The sequence below is a fragment of the Stylophora pistillata genome, chromosome 3 (genome assembly GCF_964205215.1).
Source record: "Stylophora pistillata chromosome 3, jaStyPist1.2, whole genome shotgun sequence".
NCBI lineage: Eukaryota > Metazoa > Cnidaria > Anthozoa > Scleractinia > Pocilloporidae > Stylophora > Stylophora pistillata.
Genome location: NC_142521.1, coordinates 29,887,726 through 29,904,653, shown reverse-complemented (window position 1 = coordinate 29,904,653; position 16,928 = coordinate 29,887,726). Strand labels below are relative to the sequence as shown.

Genomic DNA, 16,928 nt, shown 5'->3' with positions numbered 1-16,928 from the left:
GCCCGTCAACCTGCAGACTGACAAAACCCCCTCGAAAAAAACCACCACCTTATTAACATTACGTTCTTTCTATGTATTTCAACCCCAGGAGATGGCAAAGCTACCTCGCCTTCAGTTGTGGAGAAACTGGACGTCCAAAGCGTCATTTTATCAGGTGAGAAAAACCATCCAATGATAGTTTCCACTATTATCACAACTAAGATAGGAGAAAATTGCAAATACTCCCAACTCGGTAGCCGAACATCTTTCACTGAACTGGTATATTATGGCTGATAATAAAGAATAAAGACTGTTCTCTTCGGAAGGTTAAACTGTACCGTTTTAAATTCAACGTTCATTCCACTCTGTTCTCTTTTCAGATATGGCGAAAGATAATGTTCCATCACCTGATGAAAAACTAGGAACTGGTGACAATACATCTACAGTTGAGAAAGAAATGAAAACACCGTTTCACAAAGGTGTCCATGATCATGTATTTCGCCTTTTAAGCAGAATTTTGCCTTAATATTAAGAGCCATTCAATCCTGTTGGAGAGTTTGTAGCTTGCCTAAGAAGTTGTCTTCAGAGACAGTCTCTAAAAGATTAACACTGTGAATTCCTGCACTATTTAAAACGTTACCAAGACGAAAATTGCATTTAAAATTCTCAGGAGTGGCCAGAAAAAAAGTCTTGTGAAAGGAATAGGCTTTGAAATCGTGTCGAGGTAGATATTTCAAGTCAAAAAAGTAGAAATGCTGGAAATATTCCCCTTTATTCATTTTAAGTGAGCTACGAACTACATACATTGAAGACAATGCATAAATTGAAAAGCCCCGATTCCAACGATTCTACATATCACATACGTCCCTAAAATATTTTAGACAGTTTCCCCAACAATATCTTATTCAACATCCCTCATGAAGTGAAAATGTTTCCTTAAAGCCGATTAAGAGATACTTCTTTTGTTGTAATGTAGCTATAGAGAACGCTCAAGTTACATTGGTATTGGTTGAGGAGGAAAATTTGAACGTTCATAAAAACATCCCAACAGCTGAAATAAAACTATAAAATGATGGTTTTCGACCAGTGTCTCAACCAAGGGATGATTTCGATAATAGGCTATAAAAAGCCTTATTACATCAATTTATTCCAGACCGTAGACGAGTTTAATATCCGGTGAGTCATTTTAAGAACAAAAACCAAAAAGCTTTTATGTAGCTTGTAATGAATTCAACAGGGAGTGGCAAAACTTAAAAAGTTTTGTCGACGAAACTAATAAATATTCCTTTTCCTATTCTGTATTTCAGCCATGGAAGATCCCCATGTTACATCCATTTCGAGGAAAGAAACAAAGCACCCATGAAAACGCTTCATCAGGTGAGAAAAACTGAAAGATGACGTTTTCTCGCGAGTGACGTACACATAATCGGTTAAGAGAAATTCCGAACGGTCCCCGGGACTATGAACCATAGTAGATAAACCATAGTCACTAAGTTGTAGGATACTCGTAATCTGGGACCAATAGATCAGATTTATGGAGTCGACATTCCGCAAACTGCTAGGATTGAAATATCAAAAATTTCATCGAAGCAAATTAAAAAATGTTTTGTTCTTTGATACTGATTTTATTTGTTCTTTGATATTCTATCTACTATTTTAGGTATTAATTGTGTTTTGGCTTTGTAGTCTTAGGCTGTAAATGTAGTTTTAAAATTCTAGTCATATACAGGTATATATGTAATTGAAAATCTTGATGTAAATTCATGATTTTTAAGAAACAGGGCCCCTATGGATACCAGCCTTAGAGCTGAATGGGCTACCCTGTGTGAATAAACCTTTACTTACTTACTTCTTTGTATTTCAGCCATGGTGAAACCCCAAGTTACACCGGTATCAGTTGGGGAAAAACTGGATTTTAAGAAAAACTCTTCATCAAGTGAGAATGCAACCAAATGATGATATTCTACTATTATCACAACTAAGTGATGATTTACCACATTGAAATTACACACTCCTACTCATGAAAGAGAAAATTCTGAGTGCCACCAATGAGAGTCGAACCTCTATCGATGAGTTGGTAGTTGTATTTATAAACAGTCAGCCTACATACTGCTTGGATTTGAAAATGGACGAGATTCTATTGTGCAAACGTGGAAGGGAAAAAGGGTATCTTATGCTCAATAATTGCTATAATTGATGTTTCTCGGCAAAGAAAAGTGGCCTACTGAAAAAAAAAAAAAAAAGCATCATTAGGCTTCCAGCATATAATGTAGTATGGGGCACAAAATGTACAGCCGTAACATTATAAACCAAGAATAAACAAAGGGGAGATTGTCTTGATATAGCTAAAAATTATTCTCAGTAGAAGCTAACAAGAGACCCTTAAAAATAGTTTAAAAGAAACAGAGAAAACAAAGGGAACAAGAAATCTTTACCCCTACTTACTCTAAAAAAAATTATGGCCTTGATCCACGATCCCACAAACTGTCTAAACTTGTGGATAAAAAAAAAAAAAACAATTTTCTCAACAAAAGCCGCAAACATTTCAATCCTCTGGCCTTCTTCGTAATTAAAAATGCAAGCAAGAGTGACAAAAATCTCATCGGCACCTTAAATTGTTTCTAGGTACTTCAGCCACAGAAGATGGTCAAGCTACCTCTATTTCGCTTGAGGAGAAACTGGATGTCCAAAGCATTACTTTATCAAGTGAGAAAAAAAAACATTAGATAATCCATGTTTGGATGAAGTTTTTTTCGAGGGATGAAAGTTATTTCCGCTTCCATGTGCCGAAAAAGAAGTAAAAATGATTGGTGACATCCTCGGCTCTACTTAGCTCATTGGGAAGAAAGCAACAAAAGATAAGGTGTTGAGGCGGCTCTCGTCAGTTGCTCTGGTGCACATCACAGCTCATGGCCAGATAGAACGGCAGGAGAAATTATCCTGGTGCCACGAACAAACTGCAAACCAAAGACACCTACCAAGGAAGATTATCTTCTCACCATGAAGGATGTGTCCGCAGATGTTCACCAGCGGGTAAGGCTGGTTGTGCCAAGCTGCTGTCACAGCGCTCTTGAAGAGATCAAAGCGGCTGAAGGAGTAATTGGCATAGCGCAATCATTTCTGGGTGCCGGAGCTCGCTCTGTTTTGGTGGCTCAGTGGGCGCTTGGCGACGAGGCCACGATGGAATTCATGAAGTACTTCTACAAAGAACTTATGGCAGGAATGAGAGCCAGTGAAGCTCTTCAGCAAGCTATGAACTGCATGAGAAATTCATTGGTGATGACGTCACACTGGACCTACAGGACGCTCCTGAAGTTTAGACTTTGGCTGATGTACATGTAAGTATTATACCTTCTTTATTGTTAATTATTCTAATAATTAAACAACTCTTTCAAGTTGTTTGTTCTTGTTTTATTCCAAACCCTAAAACCCTATGGCACTTGTCTTGGCTTAGCGTCGCGTATAAACTGAGTTGAATATCGCTCTTAACATCTTAGGAGGTTTTCTTTTCCAATTTTTTAATAAGAAAAATTTAATTTTCATTGTATTTCTAATCCCCTGTAGTTTCTGAAATTAAAGCTGGACGAAGACTCACAAGAGAAAGGACGAGAGTCTACATGGATGGTAACAAAACTTCACGGACCAAACCAGGATCGGATTGTACAGAGACTCAAATGGACCGGGGAAATCGCAATGCGCCCAGCGAGAAATACTTTTCACATCGGAGTCTTTTTATAAACAGTTCTCTACTGACGATTTACTAGGCGAAGGTTTCAGTGGTACATCAAAAAATGGTTTCTAGGCTATGGTGAGAAATATATATAAAAAATGTAACTTTTGTAGATGTTAGGTTTACTAGAAGCAATCGTAAACTGATGAACTCACAGCCTGATCTTTTTTCATTTTCATGTGAATGCACCATCGATAAGACTTTTTGAACATATTTTCAATTTTGCTATGGGATTTCTTGGTTAGCTTTCATTATGTACCCGGAGAAAAATACTTTTCAGATCGGAGGTTTGTACAAATTTTTCTTCTGAACTAAAGATTAAATAAAGGCAGTGCGTTTCAGCGCTAAAGAGGCTGTATGCGATCGAGTATCCATTGGAACTCATTAATTTTGATTTAGGATTTATTTTTTAAGTTATCAGAGACCAGAGGAAAAAAACACTTTTTACAAAGTAGTTTTTTAACATAGATTTCTTTACTAAAGATTAGCTGAACGAAAGGTCAGTATATCAGAAAAAGGTTTCCGGGCTATCGGGAGATTTTATGTTAATTGTGTACATTTTTCAGATGTTAAATCAATCGTTAACTGATGAACTCACGGCCTGATCTTCTTCTCATTTTAATTTTATTACTTGAAAGTAACAAAGAAGAGGTATTATGCAGGGGTTTCATTAGGGGCCAGGCACTGGGAAAATTGACCGGTTGTAAGGACGGTTTTGCCCACCTGATTTGACGGTCTGGAGGAAAGTTTATCTTATAAAGAAGTTCAGTTCAAAGAGTTTTTCCCGCCTGTGAAAACCAGTTGCCCTCCTGCAGAAAACACTAATAAAGCCCCTGTATTATGACGTAAACTTTGGATTAGTTTTCAAAACTGGACATTGCAATATCCCTTCTTGTTGCTCTCCTCAGTTTCAGCCTCTTCGAGTGACTTAATGTTTTATATCTTTAAGGTTTGAAGCGGAGCTATTCTGAAAACTAGTTTCTTGGATAAACAATCTTTGTATAGCAAAAATGTATTTACGATTTTAATTTGCATTAGTTAAGCACTTGTTTGATTTCGGGACCAGTCTTTATTTCTCAACTGGGTGGGGAGGGGGGAGGATTTTCGTTTTGTCAGGCTAAAATTCACCTGATTCCCCCATAAGAGGGTCTGGATTGGGGGGTACGAATGTCAGTTGTCAGTCAAAATTTCGGCCATTTATCAGTTGTCAGTTAAATTTTCGGTCATTTGTCAGTTGTCAGTTAAATGACTGTTAATGATTAACTTGGCAAGTTAATTATTACTTTCCGACCCTATAATTTTGGCTGAAAAGCACATATAGCGTCCAATCGAAAATTTAGTCGAAAACTGATACAATCAAGAACTGCTTTTTCTTAGTTCTGGAATGAAATAAGATCTTTCGAATGTCTTTCAGTCATTGTTTGAGTCAGTTACGACTCTTCTGAATACAAACTTCTGTTTCCCGTGCGCAATATTCATTTGCAACCACTTAACGGGTCAAAATGTTGCAAAGAAGATCATATCGATCATCAGAGAGAAAACAAACTTGTGAAAAGTTCTCTAGCATAATATATTGGATTTATGTTTTGTTTTACACAGCTTCGATTGCGGTTGGTTCCGATGAAATGATTGGAAAGGGACGTTCTTTTGTCTACTTTTCAACTAGGTTATTAGAGAAAGCGTAACTTAGAAAATCCAGGCGAAAATGGGCGCGAACTGGCCGCCCAGATCTAGAAACCGTAGTTGGGGTAACATCTTCATCCTCTTGGTCAGAAAAGTCGTTTTCTGAGTCCGTGTCATATTCGTCTACATGTGTTCGCACCTCAGTAGCTGCCACTTTAACGATACAGTCGTCAACAAATGTGATATCTGTCACATTGTCACATTTCGAAGTAGCTCGAACAGCTCCTTTGTCGCTGCTGAACCCTACTGACTAAGACTAGCCAAGACTAGCTAATGCTATATGCGGGTTGTGTAAATTTGCTTGTAATGTTCTGTAAAATAATAATAATAATAATAATAATAATAATAATGATAATAATAAACAACCGACTGATCTCCCGAGTCGAAATCGTTACCTAGTCCCGCCAACAAGTCAACTTTGGTAGAATCTCGTTGCTTCGCCGTGTAGACGGCCGGTGGTAAAGCCCCTGCCTGTCCTTGGTAGTTTCTTCCCAAGCCGTCCTTTGCCTCAAGGGACGATATCTCCACACAAATTTTTTCATAGCACTTTCAATGTCGGGGTCGATCTCTAGTGAAGGTAGAGGTCGCATATAGTTTACATTTGCAAACTCCGTGCTGGTCTGAGGGACAGGATAGTAGGATTTTTCATGAGTAAAATACTTGGCTGCCCATTTCGTTACTCTCTTCAACGACTCCTTGGTAATTAATCCAAAGTCTTGGGAATGCTGTAATGCGGTGAAGGTCTCATGCTTAAAATGTGAAACTGCATGTAGATTCTCCGCAACTGTTGAGAGTAACGTGCTCAATTCAATATCTTGGAGATAATCGTTGTTAATTGAAGCTTTGCTGTTGTGCAGGCGGTGCATTCCTTCTTCGAGAAGTTTAAGTGAGACTTGAGTTTTATGAGACACAGTTCTTTCAGGGCCGTTGGTTGCTGTGGTTTCCTTTATACTGCGCTGTTATTTCACCTGAGAAACGGTCTTTGTGATGTTTTCATTTACATGTGATACTTTGTCTACGGCATCTTGAAGAGACAATTGTGCTTTCTCTATGCTTTGGGCTCCCATACCAAAACTGTCATAGAGACTTCCAAGAACTACAGAGTACCACTTCTAAGACTTCTAAGAATGAGACAGTACGACGGAGTACGACACAGTACCACTGAATCCCGACGCTAGTTTAATGCAACCTGTAGCCACATCTGATATGAATAGAGTCTTCTCCATATAACAGATGCCATGAACTTGTGTAAAAGTACACGTTTCATCCGTTCCTTCACTTGCTCCTTCCGGACCAGAGCCCATCAAGGTTTTAACGATTTTCTCAGAAGGACTGAATAACTTTACCTTTCGATCCCCCGAGTCAGTGAAAGCTATCCCGTCTTCAAATTCACAAAGTCTTTTGATTTCTCTACAAGACTCCGAGTTGTTCTTTAGAAGTTGGTCAACTTCTAAGCTTGAAAGGTCGCAAACGTAAAGGCCACCGTCTAGACCAACTGCTGCAAAGTAAGCTATTTGTTTGTGATCTTTCATAGATATGATATTCAAAATGCCAGTCGGGTAGGTCACGAGTCTGACTCCGGTACCAGCAATGCCAACTCCATTGTAGTGTAATGTCACTTGTATAATTCCTCTCTAGGCATCGCCTGCACACACCAGAATGTTTTCACTTGCTGCACAGATTGAAGTTGGCTTTTCTAAAGAAGGGCGAAACTGGACAAGCTTCGAGTTTCCGAATTCAGCGGCTTCGAGTTTCCGAATCATTCATCACTTGAGATATCAAGGAGGCGATAAGAACAAAATGGTATATCTCTGCGATTATTACTGTGAAGCCATGAGTTGCGTAACAAATGCTGCACAATGTAATTCGAGCCAGCTAAGAACCTCTCGAAAATCACACGAAACCAGAATATGCCCAGCAGACAAACATCATGAAATAGGACCAGTCAGTCGCATCACTGCGACTCTAGAAGATTTAACTTCAGCCATTAGGAAATAGACTTTATATGCTTTTACTTCAATTTTAAGTATATTTACTTTAATTAACTTTAATTTTAAATTTCCTCTCACTTTATTAAGCGCCTAAATCTATCAATGGATAGGCGCTATATAGATATCATTATTATCATTATTATTGTTATTATTATTAACTTTTTCACAGTCACTTTAGCTATGTCATTATAATCCACATAAAACATAATCTACATGAATTCAAGAATGAGAAAATTCTGACGGCACTTAGAAGTCGGCAGCTAATGGGCGATTTTTAATAAAGAGTAGGCTATTAACTGATATGTTTATACCAGTACCAAGTACCAAACCACTCCAATGCATACTGTTTAATTCGCTTCCTGTTCCAGCCAGCATGGTCGGAAGCTCCAAATTCCCTTGCTCGTCCGTAGTTAACGCAAAATTATGGCTTTTGCCGTCTGATTTCGGAGCCATATGATAAAGTTTCACATCAAAATCTCCGAGGCCATACTTACTAGACAACTTCTTTGGACCAAGGAACAAAGTAAAGGTGCTTTTTCAGCGCTAGTGTAGTTTTAGCATCTTTGATAGGAATGCGACATCTGTGACGCTTAAATGCCGTTTCCGACTCAATTCGGTACAAGCTTACAATAGCTCTTAAAATACCAGCATTCACGGCCATCGCGTAAGTTGACGATCGAGTTGTGTATCAAAGATCATTTAACTGATATGTGACACATGACCATGATGTGGATGGCACATGCGGTAATTATTAACGAAATAGGACACTTTGACGTACTCCCACTGATATGTAATGGAAAATGTGCTTTCATTGAACAAAATAAATCCACTGTCCTTATTTTACATCCAGTTTTTAGGATATTTAGGGCGATCCGGGCTTTTGTCAGTTTTCAGTAAAAGCCCACCACAAATGTCAGTTGTCAGTTAGTTTTTTCAGGCATTTGTCAGTTGTCAGTTAAAATTTTGGTCATTTGTCAGTTGTCAGTTAACCCCATCCAGACCACACCATAAGGCTCTAATAGTCTTAATATCCTCCCTTTATTGATAGTTCATTGACAGTCCCCTCCCTCCTTCCCCAAGGAAAACCAGAATATCCCTTAAAATCCTCCACCCTTTACTCAGGCTATAAATAATGATCGGCCCGTTAGACGGAGAATATTTTGGTAATTTGTAATGAGTCATCTTTTAATATAAATTCCATTTTTTTCAAATCTTACCAGTTTGCATGAAGGTTATTGCATGGACCAAGAAAATCCTTAAAACTCTCACGGTATGATTAGAAAGAAGCCCACCCTACCCCCCTTAGTTACAATGCAGTTCCTTGGGTCGTAGAGATTGGATTGAACACTCCAAGGGAGGGAATTCAACTCTGGGGTGGCGCCAAAAATGTTGCTTGAAAGTAACGCTGTTTACACCCTGTACTTTCATTCTACAGGTTCTCGTTTTTCTTCGAGTCTCGATCGTTCCTGTTCCCGAAAAGCTCTTTTGTGCATTATTTACATTTAAGATCAAAAACAGTAATTATTTTTCAAATTCAATCGGTAGAAATATCTAAAAACTAAACATAATTTCAAAATAAGGCCTTGGAATAATGTAATCGGTGGGACTTTCGAGAAATGTTTCGTTGTTGGTGGACAAAAACGTCTTTTTTTGCGGTTACGCAAAGCAGAACATGGAGGAATATTCACAAATTAGCCGCAAATTCTAAATCTCAAGAGTGCAGTCAAATTAAGGGAGGTATTTATGCATTAGTCTCAAATATATCAATCTTTGAAAGTCTAATTCTCACAAGTGGTTGGCCGTTACAAAATCAAAACCAAACAGAGCTGGGGGCACTAGTTAAGATTGGAAAACTTGGTTTAAAATATAGGCAGTTTTCAGAAATCTTCCTTTCTTTCAATTTAAGTCGAATAGATAAGCTTGTAACTTATTTTGGAATCCGACAAACTCGTAAAGATAACGCCGCCATGTGCTCAGGTTTTTAAACGTGGAACTACTAAATTGAACATAAGGCTAACAAATCCACGTGGAACGAGTACGGTCACACCACGTGGTGCGCGTGCGCATTTTGTACGGGAGAATTTTAGACTACAAACAATCGCCCTTTCCTATCTTTATAGAGAGGCACGAAACTCCAAATTAAATCAGTGAGAAAAAAAAAATTAATCTTATAATAATTCGTCGCCGCGCAAGTCTAAGAGCGAAAGGTGCAAAGAAAGGGACATCTCGCATGACTCGCGTCACCTGTTTACTTTCTCGCAATTTAAATCTCATTTGCGTGATCGTGAACGCCTATCAAAGGGGCACTTCTTGAAACCCACGAGTCGTGGCGATATCCACGTATGCTTTACGGCTTATCAAAATTTCCCTAATTAGCGCCAAAGATCATCCCAAAACAATTACCGTTCTACCTGCTGACCCTCAATTAAGCTCCACCTATTCTTAAAATAACTACACTCTTAAACAAAACCTTCTCCCTAATTCCTTCTCCTTATAAATCCACAGGACACTGCAAGTGGTATTTTTATACAGTTGGCTAAGGTTAACTCACTATAAGGCTTTCAATGATTGGTTAATTAACACCTCCTCTCTAACAAGCCCCTCTTCCCCTGCAACCTGCCTATTGCGAGTCATTGAATTTTAATAAGCCCCTTCGGGCTAAAGGATCGTTTACCGTAAACTTCTAATAATCAATCTTTACACACCGTTAATCCTGGCAGCAGAAGTTTCCTCGCATAGGAAGTTCAAAACACAAAGCGAATAAGAGAATTCCGTGCCGGAAAGAAAATACAAAAGAACCAGGGCACAATTAAATCAGGGAGAAGTACTCACATGATCTCTTACACGTAAACATTTCTGTTACGAAGCTGAAGTATTTTTAAGTCTCAGTGATTTCCAACCAATGCCGTTAAAACAAAACAAAGCACAATTTGACGAAAAGTTCGCGCTTTATAAGAGAAGGGCTATAATACATGCGCAGCAGAATGTTTTGGAGAAAAAACAAAAGCCAAAATTATAATTCTATCGAGTCTAACTTGAGTTCGGCGCAGCTTGACTCGCGGTCGAGTGACTCTCAAAAATACCCCTTTCAAAAATTGTTTAGCTTGTAGGCTTTATTTCAAGGGTACCAGTATACGAACTCCGTGCGCCTATGAACGTGAAGGCGAATGTGTATTGAGAATGAGTTGAAGACACCGTTGGCTGAACGCTCTGTACAGTTGGCTTTTGAAATTCGATGGTGTAGCGGCTATTGAGAATAAAGCAAATTGCATGCGCGACTCATCTGTGGTTGGAAATGATGAAAATTTTCCCCAAAAAAACTACGACATATGCAAAAAGAGGAGTCAATCGTTGATTGCATATTTTAAGATCCTCAGATAAACGGTGTACTTTTGGAAAATAATCAAGAAAAAAATTTTTCGTGCCCTCATGGTAATAACTTATAAACGCTTAGCTCAGTGTTGATGAAAGTTTCCACGAAACGCACAAACGCTCTAGTCGAGGAATTTACCCGGCCACGCATTGCGGTTTCAGTTCATGCCTTGCCATTATGATATCATTTGAAAGCAGCTCTCAGAGATAATCTGCTCGAAGAGGCTTCTCAGGACCTTGCTCTTCACGTTTGTAAATCCTCGTTATATAAAACTATTTTTCGTCGTTTTACGACCTAAATCGACTGAGGATCAAAGGAGAACAAGTGTGTCCGCTTTTCGATACTCTACGCGACAGGTAAATTGCCGGACACGTATTTTCACTTTCTACGAGTATTGATATTCAAATGATGATGGTTTTGTAAGTGTTTGGTCAAGGTATTTAGCCAGAACAATGAAGATCCGATCTGATATGCGGGGAAAACAAGTCTACTGTTATGTGCACGAATTTTAGGTGGGAAGATCTGAGCACTGCTTCCTCCAATTTGAAAATGTTTGTAAAATTTATTATTTAAGCCTTCACGAGCAAACACCTGGAAAGGGTCTTGTTTGAAAAGAGCGTTGACCTCCGTCAAAACTGGGTTGATCGATGATTCAACTGACTACTTAAATTGTACGTGATGCGAGGTTGGATTTAGCGAGAATTTCCGCGTACATAGCCAAAAATTGTTCTATTGTTCCATTTAAGTGTTTTGTTGACGAATTCGCAACTTGCATTTGAATATTTATCATGCAATTATCCTCTACTTAGATCTAATCAACTGAGAAAGAACAAAAAAACAAGTTTTATGTAGCAGGCAGCTGTGTTCTACCCATTGCAAAATCGAGATTCCCCTCAGCATAGTTAGTAGAGGGGAACTACTACTAACTATGCTCTCAACTTTAAAGTTTCTTAAGATCACATGTGACGGAGTGTACATTTTATGCCTCTTCAACAGGAATGCTTCGGATTTTAATATCTTGCCTCTAGCATTCTTTCCTTTGCAAAAAATTGGACAAGTTCATTCAAGAGATCATGATCAGCAAATGGTTTCTCGGTTCATATTACAATGTGTGCAAGTTCGTTTGGTGCCTCTTGCATAAACTTCGTTTGGTCAGTGGACGCGCACATTGAGGGGGTTGCGTGATGAGCGTGACACATGTTCAGGAATCTTCCCCAGTCTCCGAGATCTTCGCGGTTTTTGCGAACAAAATCACGGCTACTGTGGCCAACATCTTCGTAACCAGTAGTAAAGTTTTCTCATAGAAACATTTCAGCCTCTTGACTGGGATGATAGATCGAACCTTGGCTAACTCAGTAGACTGCGCTAAAATTAAATCTCTAAATAAACAGTAGCAAAGCGGAAATTTTATCGCATACGATCAGATAGGAAATTTCACCCTCCTTACTCAGCCAGCCCGAATACAAGGCCCAGCTGAAAATTAACAAATTTATCCACACTGGCTTAGCGTCAAATCGAGGACCCACTCGGCTACGTCTCGTGAGTCTGCAACAAATTCTGACCACTGTGATGACGAATATACCACTGTTGATTTGTTTTTTACTGCAATACCTACGCCAAATAAAATGATTCTTTCGGCGCATGACAAGTTGCGTGACACATTGACGCGAGTAGCATTGTCTGTACTCTTATTGACAACGGCAAATTGCGACATCACTGCCAAATGTGGTAAAATAATCCTTTCACAAAACAATGTTATTTATTTGATGGAAGAAAAATTCTGGATACATGTCATGATTTCAGCAACAGCTTAACAGCGCACCCACCCCTCCCCGTAGAATTTTGTTGGGTTAGGGGGTGGGTAGGTACGCAGTTGTTCAGATACTGACAAAGATTGCCCTACCCCTCCCCTAACTCAACAATAATCCTAACTTGCTAACAGTGGAATTTTGTTGGGGGGGTAGGTTCGCAGTTGCTCAGATACTGACATAGATTGCCTTACCTTTCCCCGAACTCAACATTATTACTAAGTTGCTATCAGCAGAATTTTGTTGGGTTTGGGGAAGGGTAGGTGCGTAGTTATTCAGGTACTGACAGATTACCCTACCCCTCTCCTGACTCAACATCGACTCTAAGTTGCTATCAGCAGAATTTTGTTTGGTTAGGGGAGGGTTTTGTACACAGTTGCTCAGCTACCAACATTCGTTCGAAATTCTTGTCTTCCCTTTAAAAATGGAAAATCGGGTTTACATTAGTCTCCTTCGCTTTCGGGATGTCACGCAACGCTCCTCCCCCCGAAAGACGGCTGCGAAGGAGACTAAGTTTACATTGGGTTGTAGGTCAAACAAATAACCGGTTTAACGTGTACTAAGTATAGAGATTACATCATATGACTGCAAACGTTCTTCTGTGCTTCATAATATTTAAGTGATACCAGCACCCTTCCGACTGTCATCGCATAATCAGCGAATATAGAGTGTTCAGTCACGAATATTCACCACAGGAGCTCGTTTTCTTGTCACGTAGCATCTTTGCCATTGCCAAACTAGTGTGAAGGATATTTTTTCAGAAAAAGCTTTTTCTTCTAATCTCTGGTTTCATTAGCAAGTAGGTTTGTTATTTGATATTTTGTTGCTGTTGTTTGTTGAAAGGCGATTTTAGCTTCTCGATCGTTCGAGATTTCCAGCATACGCTCAGATTACCTTTTCCCATGTCAGAAAAATGGTCGAACCCCGCTAAAAGGCTACGCTACTCTTCATTCCTCTGTTACACATTCAGACATTCTGTCTTTCGTCTATTTTATCTCCAAAATCTCTGCCCACGTTCATGGAACACCTTGAATACAGATCATCACTAAAGAAATATACGCCCAGAATTTCGTGGGAAAATATTTAGCGTATCTTATTTTCGTTGGTGTGCGTGTGTGTTACATGAGAAACTTGTTTACCGTTCAGATTTTTACAGCATTACGTGAGTTTTTTTTTTTTTTTTTCCAGTTTTATTGAATCCAGGCCAACTTATCGGTTTGCTCGTTTGTACCACGCGCAATGAGATTTAGGAAAATGAGCGCGTCCAACAAAGAATCGAACATAGACTAGAGATATATCTTCATTGAAACTGAAGTTCTCGACATACGCTTTTCAGGATTTTACGTGATAAGGTTTCCTTCTTTAGAAAGAAATTATTCGTATTGCCTCAGTCGATCCTGTTTGTGCCCACGAGTTCAGTTGATAATTTCCGTCTTGATGTTGAGAGAGACAGGAACTTCCGTAACTGAAACATCGAAACGGGAAGATGTGAACTGAAACTTAAGAACAGCAGGCGGTGCTTTTTCAATTGGCTTTTTTGAACAGGAAATCTTTTATCATTTCTTGCGAAAGAAGATAATTCTCTCACGCCCTCTTCAACAAGAGCACATGATACGATAATCTCACCCTTTACAATCTTACAACATGAAATGCTGACAAAAACTGAGCCACAATTGAAGCCTTGTTTTCCACAATGGCATTAACCTAAACCACATAAGGAATGAAAAGAGTTTCAGTCGCTTCATGATAAGCTTCGCGAATTTCTTGATGAAAGAATATCCTGTTGGTCAAAAAATGACTCTCTTGGGAGATAATTTGGAAGACAAGGTTTTCTCAGCAACAGATACACTCACTCACCATACCACAAAAATTCTTCTTGAGTAAACTATTTTTTTTTCGTATTATAGGATTTTTTTTCAACTTCAGCAATTAGGAACATGCCATGTTATGATCATGATACTCGTCGTTGATTTATTGAAATTCGAAGAGATGTAATTTACTATCAGCAACAAAGAGAAAATGAAATACAAATAAAACTGAGGAACTAAAAAAAGCTGTGACGAATATATTTGTTTCACCAGACATAATAGAAATTTAAAAATCCACCTTGTCTCAGCGTTCGAGATCGGTCTTTGGAGACAGAGAATATCCGCTGAGGGAAAAGAAAAGGTCCAGTTTCCATGAACAGTATAGTTAATTCAAAGTCAATTACAAAATATTCAGTTATTGGAAAATCGTTACTAAGTACTTAGTCAAAAATTAAATAAAAATATATTTAATTTTCTGTTTCAGCGACGGCGATTAATTTGGAAGCTTCGATATCACATTAGTGGACGAATACAGGTGGAAATTTACACCTGGGTAGAAAATGTGGGAAAACATTAAAAAAAGCGACTTGGTTGAAATTACGTCTCTATCGGTAAGCGAAAAGGGATAAAAGGAATTTCTGAAAATAATATATCGTGGTTCATGTTGGCCTATTGTCTCTGAATTTAGATTGTTCTGGGTAAAGTGCCACTTAAAAACCTCGTATTTTGCGTTCGTGAGTGAATAGGAATAGGTGAATTTCTGAGGAAAACCAAAGATGCGGAAAATCGTCAAATTTAGAAGGATCTCGGGGTTTTCCTCTTATTTCAAAAGCTTTTCAAATTCCTGTGGAATAAACCTCCTCAATTGAATATCAAGGAGATATTAGTCAAGTTCGAGGACAAGTTCCGTCTGTTTTTCGGTTTTAACAAGCGTAACTAGCGGTATTTTGAACGCTTAATGAAGACTGAGGCCGTGAAAAATAGCAGGGGAGCTTATTCCGTACCACGCTCCTCTTTGCCACTCACCTTCTCGAGACTAAACACAAATACCACCAGCTATGCAGGACTAGTGGTTGACATGAAATTGTTCACTGAGTGTTCAAAGGAGTTCCTCAGTGCTGCATTGACTGAATAGAAACGTTGGTGATTAGAAACATTCTGTAAAATGCCAATACAGTTTGTAAAAGGCCGTCGTCCTAGGTAACAAACCCAAATAGAGTTACACTGACTGTATATCTATAAAAGAGTTTCAGACTTGAAGGATATATAGCACCGTAGGGAATATAGATGACAGATGATTTCATTGAGTGAATGACACCGGCATACTCGGAAAAAAAAAAGAAAAAAAAAAAAAGAACGCCAAGTGTTCCGATAGGAGTCGAACCTACGACTGAGCTATAGGAGACTCGTTGAAGGTTAGGCTGTATAGAGAATATACTGCAGATAAAGCTGCGGTATATTGCAAAAACTTGTACAATATACAAAGCCGTAAAAATTCATGAAGACTCGAAAGATCAATATGATTTCTAAAGAAATGCCATTTAACTGAAACAGAAAACTGTGTTTAAATCTGCTCGTAAAATGGATAGACAGAAAGTTGAGGAATTATTTTCAACTCAGCCACAAGAAAAAGATCGGTAACACCAACAAAAATATCATAGAACATTTCAATTTTGGAGAATTAGCTGTCCAGTATTTTTCTTAACCACTGGATAACAGACACTGTACTGTAAGGGAACACTGTAAGTGGGGTGTGAAATAGCACCCCCCCCCCCGCTACGATTATGAAATTGAAAGCCAGAGAGGAATTTTATTTGGAACTGATTTTTCTAAGGAAAGTATCACTGCAGCTTCATCGCTTTTATTTGACAAATGTCTCATTGTTGCTTCTGGAACCCTATAAAGAATATATGGAGTGACACAAAAAGAGATCTCTGTTTTCAGTTTTTCGCGATGCAGTCTGTCTTACCATTTTTTCTTGGGGGCCGGGGTGTAAATTTGCTCCCCGCAGACAGGGCTGAACTAATATAGTGAGTAAATTGTCAGACTCTGTATGGAAAATAGGGTATCACACTCGTACTTCACTACTGAGAGTGGTTCATCAAAAGCTTAACGCGAAATTACGAATTTCTACGAAAAAAACGACTTTCACCGCACGAGTATCTCCAATTTAGTTGTGAACGGAAGAAAAACTTGGACCATTTCGCAGCTATTCCTTGGAATGTCACAAAACGCTCTCACCTTGAAGAAAGCCTGCGAAAAGATGCTTCATAATTCATATTGGTACAAAGAAGCCGAAAGATCTAGCCGGTTTTTTTTTTTTTTTTTTTTGGTCTCTTTGTATTTTATAAAGTCCGATCCACAGCAGTCCCAAATATTGAGGTACGGTTTTTAAAGCCGTTTAGCCCGCTGCAATTCGATCTCCAACCAAACACTAGTAATGTAACAGTGACACATAAATAATTTGGAGAGGTGATCGGCTTATATTCCATGAAAATAATATCCTAGTTAACTTCTTCATAGCCTTGAAACCCATCTTTTTTCATTACCCTTTGT

The 16,928-nt window shown here is 38.7% G+C and overlaps 1 protein-coding gene across 1 annotated transcript in view; it reads right to left on the bottom strand.

Moving 5' to 3' along the window:
• LOC111343123 (NLR family CARD domain-containing protein 4) overlaps positions 1–16,928 on the bottom strand; it is a 253,148-nt gene that overhangs the window by 121,538 nt on the left and 114,682 nt on the right. The gene's annotated exons all lie outside the window — the stretch shown is intronic.